This window comes from Gopherus flavomarginatus, chromosome 3 (genome assembly GCF_025201925.1).
Source record: "Gopherus flavomarginatus isolate rGopFla2 chromosome 3, rGopFla2.mat.asm, whole genome shotgun sequence".
NCBI lineage: Eukaryota > Metazoa > Chordata > Testudines > Testudinidae > Gopherus > Gopherus flavomarginatus.
The window spans coordinates 15,219,534-15,241,458 of NC_066619.1; the positions used below are offsets into that span (position 1 = coordinate 15,219,534).

A 21,925-nucleotide genomic window follows, 5' to 3' on the forward strand; every position below is an offset into this window, starting at 1 on the left:
AAGACCATCCTTCCACATGTGACTGGCATGGAGTCCATACTTCAGGTAGAGAGACTAGGGAGTCAGAATGCCCCAAAATCCTGTCATATTGAGATGTCTGTACTGTATTATTGCATCAACACATTAATCTATGTTATGAAAGCAACAGCATTACAATACAAGCATGAGTCCACCCCTCTGCAAGGTGCTCTGTGAACCCAGTCACTGAAAAAGAGGCTCTCCAGCTATGTCCTCGTTAGGATAATTGCTCTCTGCACACTAGAGAATCTCTCCCCAACATCCTGCATATTAACCACATTGACCAAATCCCCTCCCCCACTCTTTCCCCAGTTTGGTTTTAGTCTGTGTGGATGGGCAGATCACACGTCATCAGCCCATGCAGTATTCTAAATGTCAAAGAGTTAAACACTGGAAAGCGACTCTCCTTCCTGAAGATAAGAACAAGCAGCTGATTCCCTCCATCTTTGGGCCTGGTCCTGCCAGGTGCTGAGCATGCTGCACTCCATTTGGCTTCCCTTATACAGTTTTTCTTTGACAAAAGCCTTAGGGCCCAATCCTGCTCCCTGAGAGTTTTCTCATCAACTTCAACAAGAGCAGTGCCCTAACTCCAAACCTCCCCTCATCTGGCTGAATTGCTCATTTCATCTTGCTCTTCGAAGCCTTCCTTTGTAACCCAGGTCCTTTGCAGCCACTCCCTTGGGATCCAGCAGAGGAAGCGGGCAGCCTTATGAGTAGGGGTGACCAGATGTCCGGATTTTATAGGGACAGTCCCGTTTTTGGGGGGTCTTTTTCTTATATAGGCTCCTATCACCCTCCACCCATCCCGATTTTTCACATTTGTTATTTGGTCACCCTACTTATGGGTAGGATATTTCCTTAAAACACTATTTCCTACAAAAATGCAAACTTTTGTTCTGTAAGGCAAGAGCTCTTTGTTAAATAAACCTTGGGCATCTCCCTCGAAAAAGCGCAAGAGATAAACTAGGCTCTGATTAATTCGATGAGTTGAAACAAGTTAAAAGAACAGCTAGGGTTGTCTCTTAAAGTGTGTCACTAGAGGATAAAAAAAAAAAAAGCAACCAAACGTCTTTTCTCCAGAGTGCAGTAAAATGAGAACTTCCAGAGCTTAAAATATATTTGATGGCACGCCTTTCCCTCTAAACACACCTGCCACTTCCCCCCCCCGCCATTTCTCTCCACATCCTCTCTGGACTTGCCAAGCTTCATTCACTACAGAACTGAAATATTTCCTTTTATATTCTAATACTTCCTGGATGGAGCCTCCCCGTTTTTATAGCCAGAGTCTATAAAAGTCTATCCAGGAGAGGGAGGGGAAAGGAAACCCCAGAGCTTTTCAAATACAATGAAAACTTATCTCATTTGAAAAAAACAAAACAAACAAACAAACAATGTACTTAAAATAATAGCTTACAAGAATCTTGCCTGGAGAAAATAGTATAAGCTTGGGGTTGTTCTTCGTCTGTGCTTATGGGAGAGGAGAACAGAAACTCCTCACTCAGGCCTGGTCTACATTAAAGTATTACATCGGCATAGCAACGTCACGGTGGGGATGCAAAAAATCCACATCCCTGAACGGCACAGTTAAACCGAATTAAGTCCCATGTAGACTGCACTCAGTCGACAGAAGAATTCTTCCATCAAACTAGATACCATAACACCTCTCGGCGAGGTGGATTACCTACAGCGACGGGAGAAACCTGCCCCCTCTCCCCCACTGGTGCAGGCAGTATCCAGCCTAATGCTGTGCTGCTGTATCATTTTAAGTGTAGACAAGCCCTATGAGGGAAAGAGTGGTCTTGTGGTAAAAACACAGTCTGGGCTGTCATGTAGTCTGGGTTCCACTCCTACCTCTTCCATAGCCTCCCTGAATTGCCTGGGGCAAGTCACTTTGGCTAAAATTTTCAAAAACACAAGCCAGCAGTTAGGCTCCTACATCCGTATTTTGGCATGTAAACGTAAGTGGCCTGATTTTTCAAAGTGCTCAGCACTCATCTGTTTACATTGATTTCAGTACTTTTGAAACTCAGGCCACTTGTATTTAGGTGACTAAATATGGATTGAGGCACCAAGCGTTGAAAATCTTAGTGCCTGAGCCTAAGTGAGGGGTTGAGGAAGCTGAGCGCCTCACAGAATCAAGCCCTTTTAACATCATTGTACCTGAGTCTTCTCAATCTGTACAATGGCTATAAGTGCCTGAGAGAGTTATGACAAGGCTTTACTAATGCAGTATTGCTAAACTCAAACATTCCAAAATCATGAAATTGGCTTAAAAAAAAACAACCAAACTTATTAGTATAGGTTAGGTTCTTTCCACTTTCTGTTTTTTATACCTTTGAGATACACTGGGATCACATTTTCAAGATTTTCTCTACAGCCATGAGGGCTACAAACTTTATTTTTTTAAATTAAAGCTGAAATTCTCATATTTCCATGACTTCAGGAGTTGGGACCTCAAGAAAACCATCGAATGTTACAAGACTCAGGATAAATCAGGAGATCTGGCACCACAGCTAATGCTTGCAAAATACTTTGAGAGTCTCAGATAGGAAGCACTGTAGAAGTACAAAGCATTGAAATATGCCGTGTTGTCCAAAAGCATGCTGAATTCCCATTGCCTTCAGTGGGAGTGGCATGCATGGAAAGAATGCAGGCTAAGGCCTATTCTTTATTTTGTTAGGAGAGTTAGTATGATTTAATTTAAAACAAATCAATGAAAAAACAAACAATGCATTATATCAGCGTGTGGTAGGGCCTGCTCGCTCCTGCCTCTGCTCAAGTTCACAAACAGCTCAGTGACCTTTTTGCTGGTAAAACACCTCGTGCAGTTTATTTACAATATTGGTTTCCACCACTCTTATACAGTCCTAGAGAGTCTTATGCTTACAGTCCTAGAGAGTCTTACAGCCTCACACCTACAGTCCTGGGGAGTCCTCCGCTCCTGAAGCAAGCAGGGAGAAGCAATTTCTCCATTTCTTCCCATCCCATTTCCTTCCTGTGCCTTTTGTATCATCCCCTAAATGTCTAAATAGCCTCTTTAGTTCTCCTCAGTTAGGCACGGCTCTTCTTAATGAGGTCTGCTCTGGAGTAATTAATTCAAGTTGCAGTGACCAGAGTGCCGGTTCGGGTACTTTTGCCCAGCACTCTGTCACAGAACCACACATAGCCAATAATCCTGTAACTTCCCTATTCTAATGATTAGAGGGTTTTCCTCCTTTACATTACCTGAAATTAACATAGGCTATTGCTCTTCACATGTAAGGTCAGACACTTAGGGTACATCTACACTGCGAAAACAAAAACAGAAAAACCCAACCAAACCTGTGGGAGTGAGTCTCAGGGCCTGGGTCCAGAAAGTGAGGCTCACACTACGCTGCTAAAAATAGGAGTGTAGCGATTCCCTCTCTGTCTAGAGCTCAAGATCTGAGATCCAGGCTTCAGAGCCCATATTCCAGCCTGAGAAGGAACGTCTATACTGCTATTTTTAGCACTGTAGCACAAACCCTATGAGCCCAAGTCTGCAGACCCAGGCTCTGAGACTCACTGCTACGGGGGGGCGGGGTGTTTTTTGCAGTGTAAACGTACCCTTAGGACATGATCCAACACCTACCCAAGGCAACAGATATCTGTCCACTGATTTCAATGGGTCTTGGATCTGGCCCTTCAAAAGCTTTGCTGTCTTCCTGGATACTTTTTAAAACCAATAACCATAATAGTTTGCATGTATGTAGCATGATACATCTGATCATCCCAAATATTTTGCTAAGACTAATTAAGGCTCACAGCATCCATGGGAGGTATGCTAGTAAGAAGAACTGTCCATTTTACTGCAATAAAGTATTTATTATTATTATTATTGTATTACCCTAGCACCTAGGAGCCCCAGTCACAGACCAGGATCCAGTTGTGCAAGGCACTGTACAAACACTGAATAAAACAATGATAGTATGTATTTCTAGTTGAATACACCTGTTCTGTCACTAAACGTCTGTTTCAGTGAACCTCATCTAAATGACGGGTGATGGAGAATGGCAGCACTGCAAATGTGAGTATGGTTTGGCAGTAAACGAGGATACACTAGACAACATTTTCAAACTTAGGTGCTTAATTTTAGGCTTCTAAAGCCATGTGTAGGCACCTAAATATAAATGACCTGATCTTCAAAGGTGTGAGCACCCACGGTTCTCTCTGAATCCCTTAGGAGCTGGGGGTACTTAGCACCTACGAAAAGAAAAGAAATCAGGCCACTTTCATGTAGAAGCCTGAATCTGGATTTAGGTGCCTAACAGTAAGCACCCATGTTTGCAAATGTGGGCGTTGAACTTTTAAAAGTAGCTGAAAGTGATATTTATGTTCCTCGGCCTCGTTTCTAAAATCCTCAGTTTCACTTAGTCTTCAAAAGTACCTTTGTCAGCAGATTTCGACCAAGAAATGTGAAAACTCTGGCTTATTCTGACTTGGGGTAAGAAACTTTGTTTCCAGCAAGCAACTGAAGAGAGGGCAGTAAACCCAGCACAGCTGAGCAATAAGTCCTTGGAGAATTCATTCTGCCTTTTCCTTATAATAGGATAAGATTTCCATGACCACCTAAGGAAGTTAGGTACCCAACTCTCATTCAAAGTCAATGGACTTGTGCATCTGACTCCTGCAGACATGAAAATCTCATCCTGCTTATATATATATATATATATATATATATACACACACATACATACATACAGAGAGAGAGAGAGAGAGAGAGAGATGCGATGTTCAAATGTGATTCAGGTGCCCAACTCCCATTGTCCTGTGTTCCTTAGTCACTTAGGTACTTTCGAAAATCCCTTTCTGACCTCCCCCCATACTTATTGCAGGCCCAAGCCTGCAAACACACACATGCCTTTATTCACCAGAGTAAAGTTACTCACCCATTTGTGTAATCAGGTGCTATGGCTGTAGAAAAAACAGTCCTAAAAATGTGATGATTAAAAAATCTACACCTCCAGCATCTTTACTTTTATTTCTTCTTGTCTGTAAAAAGTGCAGTAACATTACTAGGAGATTTACCTACCACAGAGATAAGAGAGTCAGTCTGATTAAGCCATCACCACACTTTTCATTAGTTTTCCAGACAGCCTGGCTTAGGCAAGCCCCTTTCTTGCTTTATGCCTTTGCAATTTTCAGTAACAGAGTGTGATTCAGATTCCAAGGTCAGAAGGGACCAGTGTGATCATCTAGGCTGACCTCCTGCATAACAGAGACCTCCCCCAAAATAATTCCTGTTTGAACTAAAGCAGACTTTTTCCAATCTTGATTTAAAAATTGCCAGTGATGGAGAATCCATCACAGCCCTTGTTAAGTTGTTTCAGTGGTTAATTACCCTCATTGTTAAACACTTATGCCTTATTCCCAGTCTGAATGTATTGTATAATAATTACAGATTGTAGGGGCATGTGCTTATCGGCTGTGAAATAGTCCCCAGATTTTATACTGTGTGCATTCCTCCATTCTGAAGGAGGAATTTCTCACACAGGGCCCAATCCTACAAGCCATAGCCTTGTGAAAAACACACATTCCCCCAAACAGTCCCATTGAAGGCAGTGGCAGAGCACTCCTATGAGTAAGGTTTACTCCCAGCAGTAAACGAGGTTTGCACAATCGGGTCCACATTCTCCTTAAGCCACCTCTGCTTTAAGCAGCACCAGGAGTCAAGCTGGCCTCCAGCTCACAAGTCACTGCATAATTAAAGCCACCTTTGCTCTACCTCATGTAGTTCTGCACATGGCTCAGCCAGATCAGAGTTGTCAGCCCACTGTGCTCACAGCTAGGTGCTAATAAAGTGACAGGAATTAACAGTCATTCTGTAGAGATCGCAAACCGAGGCCTGAATCCTGAGAAGCACTGAGAACTCTCCCCTCCTGCCAACATCAGAGGGAGTAAAGTGTGCTGAATATGATCAGGTCCTAACACTGACCATCAGTTCCAAACAGCCCACAATTCCAAGGGGATAGCGTGGGAGCAGCTATCTTCATAGTAGCACCACTTTCCTACAGGATAACTAAGCAAACAGCACATCCACTAACCACTGGAAGGGGCAGCATTTCCCCCAGCTGCAAGTTAGGCCTGAAACCAGTACCGCTATCCACAGAGGGAGAGCAAATCTCTCTTGCAGTTCCAGCTGCTTTGAAAGAATGGCTGCATCAACCACCTCAAAGGCGGATTTTCTTGCTCCCACTATGGAAGAGCAGGTGTGGGCAGGAAGGCATTTCAGGGTGGAGGTATTCCATACCCGCCCCCCAGCAGAAGAATAGGAGCCCTGAAAACAGTGGGGTGCAGAAGCCAGTTCAGGTGGAAGGGCAGGGAAAGTGTGAAGCACTGACATAACCATAGCAGTGAAAGCTAGGAACCCAACACACTCTTTATACTGCTGGGGAAACTGAGGCAGTGAGCAAAAATGACTTGGCCAAGGCCACACAGAAGTTAATCTTCATGATTTCTAATCCCCACTCTGGCACCGACTAGCTATGTGACCCTCGGGACTCCAATCTCCCCACCTCAGAAATCATGAGACTTGAAAAAAATACATTTGGGGCTCTTTTTATTTGTCTTCTGGCTTCTGAGCCTTTGGGGTGCACTCAGGTCACACTTGCAAGCTTTTCTGTGGCTAGACTCTCATTTTTTAAAAAATTAAAAGCTGAGATTCTGATGTGCTCACCTGACTCCAGGAGTGGGGGCTTTAAATAAAAAAAATCAACTATATCACAAGACTCAATAAAATCACAACAGTTAGCAACACTGGACCTTGATAATCCCAGCTGAGAAGGGACACTAATATATACCTACCTCTCAGGGGGTTGATTAACTAGTGAATGTGCAAGGTTTTGAACATGCAAAGCACTATATAAGTGCTAAGTATTATAACAGGTGCAGGCATAATTAGCTGAAACCTGCCATTTGGAAAGAATCACATCTGAGGAGATCCATCCAGCTAATCTATCTTTTTACTGAGTTACAGTACCACACCATAATGACCAACCCTGAGGGATTCCCTTGAGGAAAATGCCACGGTTACTAAAATAGCAAGTTCATTCCTACCAGAAACTCTGTCTCTGCATGAGCAGCGAGAGACATAACAAATAATAGACCACTAAAGTCAATTTTCACCTATTTTCATTTTAAAACAATACATAGAACCATTCTCCACACTCTAGGGCCTTGGAAGAGGAGAGTAGAAAAGGGGACCTCGCAGACATTGATTCTCTTCTTTATGTTTTTCTTAAAGAATAGCCTTGTAAAGCTGCATTGACAGCTATGGAGCTGCTATGCGGAGGAGGGGGTATTGTCTGAGTGTTGCAGAGATGCGGAACACAAATCTGAGCTTAGACTGCCCTTTCGTGTTGATTAAAAAAGAAAGTTATGTTGCTAATAAAAGGCCATATTGTACTATCAATTTTTAAGCTTTAATGATTTCAGTGGGAAGTTTGACTTAAAAAAAAAATCAATGGCATAGTATGGCCTGCAATATTTAGATTTAAAAAAACACACACATCTTAAGGCTTAATAATAAAGTCAAAGATAATGACTAATATTTCTCAGTATACAGCAGGTTAAAGTAAGGGGAATCGGGCGGGGGAGGGAGGGGAGCACAGCTGCCCCTCCTTTGCTAAAAACAGAGGGAGCTACATTAGGACTGTGTAAGCAGTGCTGCCTCCCAGCTCCCCAACCCCTGTGACTGATGCCCTGAGAGCTCCCGCTCCTGTTCCAATCTACTTTAACCACTGCTTGTACATCCTGGTAATTGCTAACACTAACAGACCTGTCAAAGGCAAGGTCCCTCCGTTATCAGCACTGAAACTGCCCGCCAAGTTCCCCTCCCCCTTCCATGGTAGAGCAATGCATTCGCTGCCCAGCAGGAGTCCACTCCAGTCTTTTCCCCTTCTCAGCCAACCTTTCCCACTTTTTAGTAACATTAGTAGTACTGGTATTTCAATAGTGCCCAAAGATTCCATTCAGAGCCCCATGGTGCTAGGTGCTGTACATATACACAGTACCCAAGCTAAGGAGTGAAATCCAGGCCTCACTGAAGTCAGCAGCAAAGCTCCCATTGACTGCAGTGGAACCAGGATTTCACCCACAGTCTCTGCCCCCCAAAATTTACCATGCAAGCCCACAATCCAGCCATCAGATCTACACAGGAGGGCTCAGATACACATGCTGAGCTCCACTGACCATTCCACACACATGGATCCAATTATAAAGACAAGAGTCAACTAATAAGTTTGTGTAATCCCTTTGGGGTTTAGAAAGCATGGCCCCTGAAAATCCTTTTCCCAGGGGGGAGGGGGAAAGTAAGAAAAAAGGAGGGAAACTCCAGGGGGCGGGTCTGGAGCTCCAGGGAGGAGAGAGGCAGCCTGCAGGCCCAGGGAGAAGGAAGCAGGGAGAACCTGCCTGAGGCCTGAGCAGGACAGGCCCGATCAGGACAGCCCAGGACAGGAGCCAGGAGGAGCACTGTGCCAGGGAGGAATCGTCCAAGAAGGACAGGCCGGAGCTGGACCCAGTATCACGCCTGCCCAGATGTGCATGGGGCTGTGAGTACTGGGACTTGTGACTCTGCACTGGGAACAAGGAGGGAGGCCGCTAGCTAGTTAAGTGGGGAGGTGGTCGCTCTGTGTGGTTTTGCAGAGAGCCGCAGAAGAGGGCACTGGAAGGGTTTGCTGGGGAAAGTTCACTGGTGCCGAAGACGACCAGGAGCACCCAAAGACTCATCACCAGACTGGAACTTTGCTCAGGCCTCCTGAACTCTGTGTGCAGACAATTGCTCAGTGTCTGCCCTGTCAGACTGTGCTACCACTGGGCCTATGGGCCCTTGGTTTGGATGCAGCCCTGTTTTACTGCTCCCCTTATATTTCCTCTTGCTGTATTTCTCCTCTCATCCCTCTGTAAATAAATACTTCCCTTTGTTATATCCATTGTACTTTTCCTCTGTGTGTGTGTCTGTGTGTTCACTCTGGGGGGTTTGGAACAGAAGCCCCTGGGGTGGAAGGGATTTCTCCTGCTGCATTCCTGTGTGCGCTGTCTCTTGGCCAGAGCTGCCTGCAGAGCAGACTCCATCTTGGCCACGAGGGCACTAAAGTTAGATTTGTATGCAGGTCCTGCCATTGAATGAGCCACAACTGTATCCCCGCCCATTAGTTAATCCCGCACAGCCTGGTCCACGTTCCATTAGACATTATGAGTAAATGGAGGTGTGGACGTTGGCTCAACAGAACCTCTCCTTCTTCCCCATGAGCTCCAGGGACCGTCCATTGTAGAAGATACTCTGGAAACAAGGGGTCATTGGAGCCATGCAGAGCTGAGTGGAACCACTGCATTTGTACATGCACAGAGCAGCAGCAGGCACTGGCTTGGCCTATGGGCTTGAAGGGGGAAAGGAATATAGTGGAGTCCAGCTGCTCCTCTAACCCCTTTTTGCTCCAGCCAGTCCCTGCCTTACCCATTTGGCTGAAGCCCCATGAGCTCTCACAGACAAGGCTTACCCTTACCCGGGGGGAATAATCTGCAGCTTTCGCTCCCTCCCTCTCCCTCCCAACTGAGACCCATGGCTTCAGCCTCCCCTCCACTCCCACAACCAGAAGGAAGCGTTTGGCCTGCAGTGAATTTGAAAAGCTAATACATAAAACAGAGTTCCTGTCCTGTTCCCATTAGGGTGACCAGATAGTAAGTGTGAAAAATCGGGACAGGGGGTGGGAGGTAATTTGCACCTCTATAAGAAAAAGCCCCAAATATCGGGACTGTCCCTATAAAATCAGGACATCTGGTCACCCTAGTTCCCATTAAAGTCAAAGGGAGTCCTGCAATGGGTTTCAATGGGAGAAGGATTGGGCCCACTCCATTGTAAAGAGAGTTTGTGAAATTAGTGCTGAGAGGATGAGCAAAGGAGATGTGATAGATAATTCATGGCAGCAATCTGCTGCAGCAGAGATACCTCCCCATAAACACAAAATTGGAGGGCATAAAATAGGAAGACAGTGTCATTTACAAGTAGTAAAAGAACATGTTGTAAGTTACAGGATGCTCTATAGCAGGCTATATCAACTGATACAGACGTTCTCATTCAAAGTTATATTTGCTTGAGTGTAAGAGCTATTAAATTAAGTTGTGTTACTGGCAGCTTTCGGCAGGAGTGTCATCTCAATAAAGACAGCAGATTGGGCCATCAAGGGGAGGAGGAATCATAGATTTTAAAGCCATTATGATCATCTAGTCTGACCTCTTGCAGGAAACACTGGGTGACATTCCAAAGCTTGTGTTATGCATCTAGCGGCTAGCCCATAAATTCTGACCGAACTAGAGTGTATCTTTCCAAAAGACTTCCAGTCTTGATTTAAAGATTCCAAGACACAGAGAATACACCACATCCCTTGGCAACCCCTTCTAATGGTTAGTTATCTGCACTGTTAAAAATGTGCACCTTCTACCTAGTCAGCTTCAATCTAGTCTTTGGCTTGCTTACTTGCTGCCTGAATCTCAGGGAGAATACTCAAGAATACTGCAAGGTGGAACAAATTTTCAGCTAGCTGGGAGATGGACAACATAACTTAAAGAGTTCTCTGCCTTCTCTGCTATCTGTGATTCAGGATCTGCAATGTAGGTTGTTGTAAAGTAGCAGAGAATCTTCAGGTGAGAATAATGCTTCCTGTTGTTTTACTTACGTGTTGGATTATTATTATTCTTTTATCTTTTTATGCTGTTAGCTACAACATAAGATAAAGCCACGATAGCCCTGGGAAAGAGTAGCCCCATCTTTGTTCATCTGCAAGCTTCTAAACTACTGCAAAAAGGAATCCAGAAAGGTGTCCAAATCCTTGAATTTAACATCTGTGCCAACAATAAACAAATCCACAAGTCTGACACATTCCTTAATCCATGCTGGAATACTGAAACAGCAAGACTTCCTTCTCAGTTTCGCACAGTTACTAGTAAAGTCTAGGTGTCCCGTTCACCCCCCTTCCCCAATACAGTGTTCTGTTCCAGGAGGTCTCAAGGCTGCTCTCATCACTGACCCAGCAGTCCTTAACCTCCACCTGCAATGACTGCAAATTCAGGCCCAAACAAAACAAGAATTTACAGACTTCAATGCCCTCCTACAGTCCCCTAGGAGGATTTCCAGTTGATGACGTTTCTTTATCCTATTTGATTATAGACAAGAGGGAAATGCAATTTCAGTTATATCTACTTACGCAGCTCCCTCACCAGAATATCCTGAGTGCTTCACAAATATTAATAGATTTATCCTTGCAGCACGCCCAAGAGGTAAGGAAATATTATTAAACCCATTTTCAGAGAAGGAATTGAGGCACAGAAAATGAAGAAAGTCCATGGTCGCACAGGAAGAGCTGGGAGCTAAATCCAAGTCTCCTGAGTCACAATCAGTGCCTTAACCACAAGACAGCCTTTCCCTCCTGGATACAAATTTAGTGGGAGACTGTTCCATTTGTTGTAAGTACAAAAGCACATTGCATTAGCAGAGTTTTGATGGATTTCTTTTAACCATTTACATCAAGTTATGGAGCAAATCAGTGAAAGGATATACTTATCTTTCCATTTAATTCCTAATTGTGGCATGAACATTGCAGATGCTTAAAAGTACAGTAAGTCTTGGGGTCAAATCTGTCTGAAAATTTAGATTTTGTAAAAACAAGAATTTACAGAAGCTAAGAACAGCAGAAATGCTTTCATTCTTTTTCAAAGACACCATTATAAATAGGGTTTAAACACACACACACTCCCTGCCCAATGTTTCCTACTAAAACATAAACATGCACTAGAACATAAGATCCTAAAAGTAAAGCTGCCTACAAAATTAACGTCCATTTAGATTTTAAAATTGACAGTTTATTATCAACACAGGTAAGGCGTTTAGGGGGTTGGTTTTAGTATGTAATTTTTAAGCCAAGAGAGACTTGTTAAAGCCATTTCTTAATTCTTTACTTTTTCTCCTTCATGTCACCAAACCACTCTTCATCTTTTGCCCATCTAGAAGTCTGCACTAAAAACAATTAAGGATAAAATTCTAACTGCTGCTGTAAAATGTAACAAGTTGGCAATTCTTACAGCCTGCTGGGTGCCTTAAATCCCAGTGATGTGCTGAAAGCTTTGTCCTCTCACTACTTCAGCACTAGCACCCCTCATCCCCAGCTTTCCACTAGCCATTGCAAGGAGGTGCTGTTACACTGCCCAGCTGCAGGCAGCTCCATGGCTCCGGCACAGCCTCTGTAAATAAATAAACTCCAATAGGGTAGGACAGGAAATCGCCTCCAAATGCCAAGCAGACTTGTGGAAACTATCGTTTCCACGCAAACTACAGCAAAACTTCCCAAGGAAACCACCTGTCTGATCGCTCTGCGAATGCTTCCCCCCTACCACCATCCCCTGCATCTCCCCAGCAGACACAACCCTCCCCTGCCTGCAGATGCAAGATCCTCTCTCCCAGCCATCTCGCCCACTAATGCCAGCCCGGAGCCCTCCCCCCGGGACCTGAAAGAACCACTCGAGCCCTCCTCCCGCAAGCATGGCAGCATCCCTCTGGCGGGCACCAGAGCCGGACCGAGGGTGGGACAGGTGGCTCGGGGAACGCGTGCGGAGCGCAGCCGGGGCACAAACCTGGGTGCTGGATGAAGGCGCCTCCGCCCGCTGCCCAGCTGCGGGCGCAGCGCCCCCGCCTCACTTGGCGCACAACTGCCGCGGCTGTCAGTGTCTCCTGGAGGCGGCACCGGCTCAGCTGTCAGCGTCTCCCCGCCGCGCAGCCGGCCCCAGCTGCGGCTCTGGCCGGGCTGGCAGCAGCTGCCGCTGCCGCTGCTGCACCGCGGGGCTCGAGCCCTGCCGCGCTCGCTCTGCTGGCGGCTGGCAGCGTCTCCCGGAGGTGGCGGCTGCTCAGGGCTGTGGGACTGGAATGTGCAAAGGGCCCGGATGTCTGTAGCCTGCTCCCTCCCCTCCCCTCTTCCTCCCCCCTGTTCACACATGCACTCGGCGTGTCGCCTCTGCACACTCTTCCCTCTATGGCTTGAGATGCGAACTGTGGCTGGGACAGACGGGGCAGGGGGCGAGGCGCGCCGTCCACCCTTTGCCACACCCTCCCTTCCCGGCCCAGCGCCTGAGCCTGTCCTGCCCCGCACCCCCGGGCTTGCCGGGAATGGAGGAGGGGGTGCAGCTTTGGCTATCTAGGGCATGTCCCTGCCCACGGGGCTGGGGGTGCTGCTGGCTGGGGGCTCTGCTGGGTCGCACTCCCGGCAGCTGGTGGGCTCCCTCCCCGCGGAGAAGGCAGCAGTTTGCCCGGCGCTGCCTTTTGGGTTTGGGAGAACATGGGCCAGCCCGTGCGAGCCCCGCGCTCAAGGTAGCCAACAAAGAGCCGAGCCCAGGGGAGTCCCTGAGCGCCCACAGGTTTCCCTGCGGCTGGGTGGGTGGGACAAGGGAATCTCCTGAACCGCTGCGTAGAAAGGAGGGTCCCTTTGAGTCACTGCGCGCCAGGGGTTCCCTTAATTCTTGGCATGGCGGGAGGAACTCCCCGGGAGGCGCGGCTCGCAGGGCTTCCCTTACTCAGTGCGTGCGGGGGGGGGGGGTTGTGCATTGCTGGGGGGGGCGCTCCCAGGTATCTGCACCGCTAATTCTTAACAGCCGGGGGCCAGGGGAAGTCCCCACTGCTTCATGGCCGGCAGCGGGATCCCTGGCTGCGCCGGTTCAGACTTTCCGCTGCCCCCGGCCCGCCTGCAAAGGCCGCAGGAGACCTGGCCTCGGACGTGCTGCCCGCCGCTGCCAGCCCAGCCTGCCACGTGGGAGCAGGGGGGGCGGTCAAGCCACATCCCCCGCATACCCAGCCGGACTTGACAGCTCCACGCGACCAAAGAAGCCCAGGCCGACTGACGCGGGAAGGAGCCAATCAGGGGCCGAGGGCGCGGGTCGAGCGTGGGAGAAAGCGAAGGCGGAGCCCTGATGAATGAGTTGGGAGGCGGGGGGAGGCTCCCCATGGGGCCAGCGGCGGGAGCCGGGGCTACGGGCCGCTTCTCTCCCGTTTGCTGCAAATCAGCCCCTCAGCTCCCCCTTGCAGCCGGGGCGGCCTGAGCTGACCCAGCCCAGGGGGGCATCCCTGGGGCCACGCGCTTCAGGCTGGAGCCTCCACTTCGAGCACAAGCTCCTTGTCCTCCCGACCGTCATAGCGTAACCTCCTTCTGTCTCTCCTTGCTGCTGCGCCAAGGCTGACTGCCGCCTTCCCTCTGCAGCCGGGCTCGCCTGCTTCCCGCACGGTGAGCACCTTGGTGCTTTTGCCTGCCCTGCCCCGTATGCCTGGGGGGGAAACTCCCGCTCCAGAATCTGTAAAGCCACCGCGTTACTCTGCTTCAAAACCCTTTGCCACCGTGCACAGGAAATGGGTCTCTGGTACTGGATGTGCAGGTAGTAAAGTTGTGGCTGGCTGCAACTGACTAGCTAGGACTTGTATATGTAAGTTGTCTGTGCAAGAAAATCCTATTCATTCTCTTCTCCTGGCCACCCCCTTCCCTCCCACTTGTTTCTCTCATCCGCCTGTTGTCTTTTCTTTCAGCCAGTTAAGCTCTTTGAGGCGAGGATGGTCGTGTACTCTGTTTGTACAGCACCTAGCACAACGTGGCTCTGACTTGCTTGTGAGTTCCAGGGGTTACTGCAATGTAAGTGTTAAATAATAAGAATATAAACCCTGCAATCTTCACTCCAGGAGTGCTCGAGTAAAAGCCAGTGGGAGTTTTGCCTGAGCACAGCGTGGCAGCGGGAGACTGTGCCAGAAGTAAGCTCACTGAACAGCAGGCAAGGAAGGGAGGCGGCAAGAATAGAAGTGGATACATAAAGAAAAGTTGAGAGGAACGGGCCCAGGAATTAATTATATTCATGCAGCCGTGTTGAGAGGAATGCTGCCTGTCCTGGGGGCAGACTTACCCCTCATACTCAACAATGGAAGCGCCTAAGGCAGGGATGGGTTAAGGTGGCAATACATGGCTGTGTTTTGGTTTAGGCATCTAGACACATTGGACTGGAAGGGACTTTCTGGGTCATCGCGTTCAGTTCCCTGCTATTGTTGGAAACCCTCATGTAATCCCGATTCCCACACATAAACTTATCAAGCTGTCTCTTAAAACTCCTTAGCTTGTTTACCCACATGCCTTCTAAGGGAAAGCTGTTCCAGAAGGTATGCCCCCCTCCATCGGTGGGGCACAGAACTTGGGGGCCAGGGCAAGAGGAGCGAGCCCCTCCAACCCCAGGGCTGAGGGAGGGTGTGGGGGGGAGATGAGAGCTCCTCCAGTTGCTGGGGCTGTGTGGGGAGGGAGAGGCAGCTCCGCCAGTGCCAGGGCTGGGGAGGCTGGAGGCAGCCCTTCCGGACTGGGGGAGGCAGCTCCTCTGTCCGGAGAGGGGGACAAAAAGTGCCCCTCCAAAAGTGGCCACATTTTTTTTTTATTCCTGTGCACACCCCTGCCTCTGATAGTTAGAAACCTACTAATTTCCAGCCTGAATTTCTTCATGGCCAGTTTATACCCATTTGTCCTTGTGCTAGTATTGTTCATTAGTGTAAATCGCTCTCTCCCCTCTCGCCCCCAGGTTATCCCCCAATATATTTGATCATATGATCACCTCCTGCCCAGTTAAACGGCAGACTGACAATTTCTGTCAGGGTTTCCTGGGTCTCTTGGTCAAACTGCTGCAAACAGACAAAAACAGCTCCAGCCCATTTCCATTCCCAGTACAACCAGCTCTGCTGATTTTCACAGTGACTAATAAGCTGTGCAGAGTTTACTTTGGAAATCGCCCTCCCTCTAGAGTAAACCTGAAGGATGGACAAACTGCTCTGTTGAGCAGTTCCCGTAAAGAAGCCGTCATACATGGAGAAGATGAAATACCCCAGGTCCCTGCTGTCAGAGGGAATCACTGCTCTATAGTTTCATCACCTCTCTGTGAGACGGTGACCCTCAGGGATGCTCCTCAGCTCTATGCGTGTAGATCCAGGTATGCAAAGTGGTGGAGCAGGGAAATAGACATTATCCAGGGCATTATCCCCTGCTGACCATATGGATTTTTTATGGGAAATTCATTGGGAGTTAGGGATGTTTGAACAGCATGAATTCCCACTGAGTTTCTTTTGCAACAGCTGCTGCTGCTCCTTGGTGTGTGGATGCTACCTGCTACTCAGATTCTTGATTGTGCTTACAAAGGAGGTGTGGGGAGCTAGAATAGCTACATGGAGATAAAGACCCTCCATGGGAGTGGGATGTGTCCTTTTCCATGGATCTTAAGATCAGGAGGCTACACTCCCTGCATCTTCTGCAGATGCTAATGCCACAATGAGGTAACTCTTGCAGAATTTCCTGGTCTGCTCTTCAACCTCCTGCAGGTACATCAAGAGAGAGTAAGATTTGGCCCTCAGAAAGTAGATAAATAACTGAAATAAATCCTATTTATTCTTTAAAATTAGAAGAGTGATAAGTCTCTACAGCTCCTCCCTTTGTTGAGTCAGGTTAGTTCAAGTACTCATTTGTCTCTGCTGCAAAAGGAAGAAAAAGTGAGCATCTGACAGCAGTTTGTTTATTTTTCATGTGATGTTTTCCCAAATCACAATCAGAAAGTAACCTACACTGCGCTTCATCTGGTAACCCTGAATGTCATCAATTTCCTCCCTTCCACTCTCTTCCCCTCCCGTCCCCCAGCTTTCAGAGAGCAGTAAGCTTATGATGAGTCATACCAGCATGCTCTGAACTTTAACATTAAGCAGTTGCTGCATACTCCATCCTTCACGTCAGTAATTTGTTTTTTTTTTTTTTTTTATTCACACCTAAATCCAGGACATTTCCAGGATATCTTCTAACACTGTTGGGCCAGGAAACAAACTCCCCTCATATTTTACAGAGACACTTAGTATCAAGCCACTGTTTTTTTGGTATGTTGTTCTCAAGTGTATCTTTTGTGTGTGAACAGCACCTACCACAACAGGGCCCTGATTGTGTTTTGGTGCTACTTCAGTACCGATAACCTTGCTAATCTAATGATCCAAACTAGGGTTCTGATCCTGAATGCTTTACCTAGACAAAACTCCCATTGATTTAAATAGAAATCTTCCATAACTAAGTGTCGGATTGGACCCTAGGACTGCAACATTGGAGTTCCCATTAGAAAGAACTGGAGAGCCAAATCCTGAGCCTTCTCCGCTGATGCAGAAGAGTGCTTCCACTGCAGAAAGTCAGGGCAGGCTTTGTGGACATCACCCAGCATCCACAAAGCCTGCGTGTCATGAAGATCTGTTCTGCCTTTGCCCCCCGTGCCTCAAGGGTTTGGAGGCAGGGCTAGTGGATCAGCAGCTGTGAGGATCTACCAGCCAATTTCCCTGATGCAGAGGGAGTGCACTAGCTACAGAAGCTGTAGTACTAGATATAGTGTTGCTCCCCTGCAGCCTTCCTGGGGAGATTTCCTTCCAGCCCTCATGGAGAAATCTAGCTAACAACCCAGCACTTAGCCTGCTCGCTAGTTACCACATTTGGCCCTGATTATTTTCAAAATAACAAGCCGATGTAAAACACACTCCTGTGGTTGAGAGACAGAATGTGCTGCTGCTTCCTGACCTCAGGATACGTGTCCTGCCTCCTAAACCCATCAACAGCCAGCCTATTGTCTCCATCAGCATTCAGGAGTCTTAGAGAGCACAGCCGTACCAGACGTGCTAACTAAGCGGTGCACACCTTCGCCTAGTGACCGCCTGGTAGGCACAAAGAATAATACACTGCTAGGGAGGCAGTCATAGGCAGAGCACATTGATAGGGGTAGAAAGTGTCACTGCAGAGAGAAAATCATGCAACAACAAAACCCCACCAGGGACAGGAAAATGATCCCAACCCTCCTTTCAGTTTGATGGAATTTTAACAAGGGGCTCATAGGAAATCCCCAAAGTCAGTGCCAGAGCATCCTTGCCTTTGTAGTTTGTATCATCAAACATAGCTCAAGCCCAGGGACAGGGTTTTCAAAACACTGCTCTGAGTCTTTCTTTTTTGACTCTGTTCTTACTCAGCAAACATGAGGCTTATCGTATCCCCTAGGTCCATGCACAGAGGGGGCCTTCCTTCTCATGCCTCCACACAGAACGGGAGGGCACTGGCCTCTGCAGCACAGCTTCCCCGTGCCTCCAGCCCCTACGGAGGGCACCTTGCAGATCCAACGTTCAACGTGTAGTGGGGATGGGCAGTGAGTGGTTCTGGGGAGAAGTGAGTAGGCTGGAAGGAAGGGAGGCCCATCTTCCCCTTGCCAGTCCAGTTATTTTCCCCATGGAAAACGGTCTGCAGTCTCTCTTGGTACTGGGTACTGGGCCAGCTGCTAGCTGGGAAAGCACTAACAATGAAGCTCCAGAGAGATAATTCTCTATTCTAAGCAGTCCAAATGTCTCTCTTGGGTGGATCCACTTGTGAATTTTTTTCTCCTGGCCAGAGATGGGGCTGAACCAAAGCCTAGATCTCATGCTTGAGAGATGGACTGACAGATAAATAGCTCCATATCTTCTCTGTCATATACTTGTTGATTTGTCCTCATCATATGATACCGTCTGGAGACAGGGCCTTCTCCTCAAGATCTCCCATGTCATTCACTGCCAGCAAACTATTTGCCTCTTGGTGGCGATGACCAGGGACTGCCACTTTAAGGTATACCTTCATGGCCAGAACAGTAGATCAAGAACTCTTAACTCAGGCATTCCTCAGGGCTCTGTCCTGGCACTGATAGTTTTTTATCAGTACACCACAGATATAGCAGTGACGGAGTCAAGGAAATTCATGTAAGCAGATGACAGTGCCCTAGCTGTTCAGCACACAAGCCTCCATACCATCAGCTGCACCCTAACCCAAGATCTTAGCACAATGGCTGATTATTTCCAATGCTGGAAATGTAGGCCTAATTTAGAAAATACAAAACCCATGGTGACTACTTTCCATCTGAACAATACGATGTCTAATACCAAACTCGATATGCAGTTCTGCGGTGAGAGCATCAGCCATGAGGCTGGCCCAAAGTATCTTGATGTTACACTGGACCAGAGTTTGATCTTTCGACAACACCTTGAGAACACCCACGATAATGTCATATCTCGTGTCACACTTATCAGAAAATTGGCCAGAATATCATGGGACTCCAGTCCACAGACCTTATGAACCACAACAATTGCCTTGCTATATTCTGTAGCTCAATGCTGTGCACCAATGTGGGGTCTCCCAGAAGTTATACTAAACTCCTTGATACTCACCTCAATAGCACCATGCGTACAGTGTCAGGGACACTCAAATCAACTCCAGTTGACTGGCTCCCGATCCTATCGCACATCCAGCCTCCACAGATTAGAAGAACTACCCAGTCATCTCACTTTCTCAACCATGTCAGTGCAAACAAGAGGATCCCATTGCACGATGACCTTCAGAACCCACCAAAGACAACATTTAAATCCCATAACCTTCTATGGAACTGCACAAGACCCTTACCCCCAACTTGATGACTGCTCAGAACAAACAGCACGTCATTGACCCTGCCAAGGAACTACTGGGTTTTGATTTATGTGGAAAGACTGGTGCAGATTGAATCTCATCAGGACCTCTCATGGGAGATGTGGACAAACCCTCTTAAAATGGAAAATGAGGCGAACACCTGTATACAACTGTGGTCACCAGGCACAAACGATGGAAAACATCATATCTGAGTGTCCCCTTCATTATTTGTCCGGGGGCCTGAAGGACATTCACCAGCTCACTGCTGTGACAATGCGCTGGCTATCAAATCTAGATATAAATTTGTAATCGTTGCTACCTACCCAAGCCATACAAAAGAAGAAGACCCCTGCATAGCTATATCCACTACAGATGTAGATCACTGTTTCTGAAATGTCTGCCTTTTTAAATATGGTATGCTGCCAGTTTGAATACTCACAGCTGAAGTGTGGGATTCTGCCAAGAAATCTAATGGTTCTTCCCTTTCCATTATAACATTATTTGCTTTACTCAAAGAACTCAGTAATTGATTTTGGTCTGTAGCTGACAGTTCAACAAGGAGCAAAACTGATTTTTATTTATTTATTTATGTATTTATTGGTAAATCACGGAGAACTCTCCGTGGATAACTCATATTCTTCTCTCCCTTACATGGGTTTTAACAGCAGGCTAATTCCATTGATGTCAGTGGAATTACTCCTGATTTACAGTAGTGCAAGTGAGGTCAGAATCAGGCCCTCAAGGAGGAGGGGTGGACACTTAACTATTTGAAAATTAGCGGGGAGGGAAGAAGAACAGAGGCAGGATGGCCTTGTGGTTAAAGCAGTGGACTGTGACTTAGAAGATGTGGCTTCAGTTCATGGGTTTGCCACAAACTCTGCCTGTGACTTTGGACAAGTCACTTAAACTCTCTGTGTCTCAAATCTTCATCTGTACCATGGAATAATAATCCCCCCTTTTTTCTGTAAACTTTGAGGGGCAGGATTTAGCACTGGGGGCCCCAATTTCAGGTGGCACATTAATGTAAATAATTATAATGACAGAGTGTCCGTAGACAGGATGAGGAAACCAGGAAAATCAGGGACAGAATCCTGGCCCTATTGAAGCCAATGACAAAACTCCATTGGCTTCAGTGGGGCCAAGTATCTGTTCAGAGCTTTCTTCAGATAGATGCCATGTGGCACATATGCTAATACGTGCAATATAAGAACCTAAACATAAGAGAATGGACAGGATCTCAGTTCAGAAACTGTCCAAAAGAGGAAGTGAGGGGGCTGTGAGGCCAATCCTGTACACCAGTTGATCTCAATGAGAGCATGAATGGGCCCAGAGTTACTTAAGAAGTTTATTCCATGACAGCAGCTGATGGCAAATATGAGTGTTTTGCCTGTGAATAGCGCCAATGGGGTTGCATTGGTGTAACTGAGCAAAATTTGACTCTGGATGCTCAACTTAAGATCTCAGAATGATTGACCAGATGGCTTATTTTCATTTGTATGCCATGGGGTTTTGTGAACCTAGCAGAAAAATAACTTTTTTTTTTTTGACATTTTGTTTGTCCTCAGAGCCTGGCGCTTTCAGTGACTCTGGCATTTGCATGAACCATGTTGCTTTAGGCACAAAAATCTCCCTGGCTTTAACTCCAGCATGAGCCAAATGCTCAGAGCCATGGGCCACATCCTTCCCCAGCTCTCCCGTAGAGCTGATTTCCTTGCCAAGTGACGTCCTGCTTACACTAGCACCAAAAGTACCAGGAGAAAACAGTGATTTGGGGCTTGTGGAAAGAAAGTACAGGTTTTGAGTCCAAGTGACCTGGAAAATGTACCATCTATAGTATTGAAATGAGAAGGTGTTTGTAGAGGAGGTTTACCTACAATTAAAAATATCCTGTGTGGCCTGTGCATTTAGATTCAGGCACAGAAGATAAATTTAGCAGATTCCTGTGCCTGCTGATGTATGTTAAGTGAAAATAATAAAGATGGCCAGTGGGGAGCATCTGCTAGCTAGTTAAAAGCATTGTGGATTGCATCAAAGACAACAATTGGCGTGACTAGTTATAATGCTGTAGGCAAATGTGTATGTGTGCCATGGCCGTCTTCTGGATGGAACAGGCATTGCTCAGCTGTGTGCCTTTGACCCTTCTACTACTGACTGCTAATGGAGAATGTTCATTAGTTCAGGTGGTAAGGGCCTGTGCTCTTGGAGCCAGAGGATATGCGTTCTAAACCTAAACCTCCTGTTCTGAGGGGTCAGAGTGACACATATAACGTCCTAGAATGAGGGGCATGGATTTGACCATTGCTAAATAGTAAATATCACTAGACAAGAATATAGGGCTAAGTCCTCAGGTCCCATTGAAACTCATGAAAGTTTTTCCTGAGTGAGGAACTCAAGAT

General features: G+C 47.0%; 1 protein-coding gene across 1 annotated transcript in view; it reads right to left on the minus strand.

Moving 5' to 3' along the window:
* ZBTB7C (zinc finger and BTB domain containing 7C) overlaps positions 1-12,715 on the minus strand; it is a 312,136-nt gene extending 299,421 nt beyond the window's left edge. The window contains exon 1 of the mRNA XM_050944717.1: positions 12,661-12,715. The gene's annotated coding sequence lies outside the window, so the exon portion shown is untranslated. The remainder of the gene's footprint in view (positions 1-12,660) is intronic.
* Between the last annotated feature and the right edge of the window lie 9,210 nt (positions 12,716-21,925).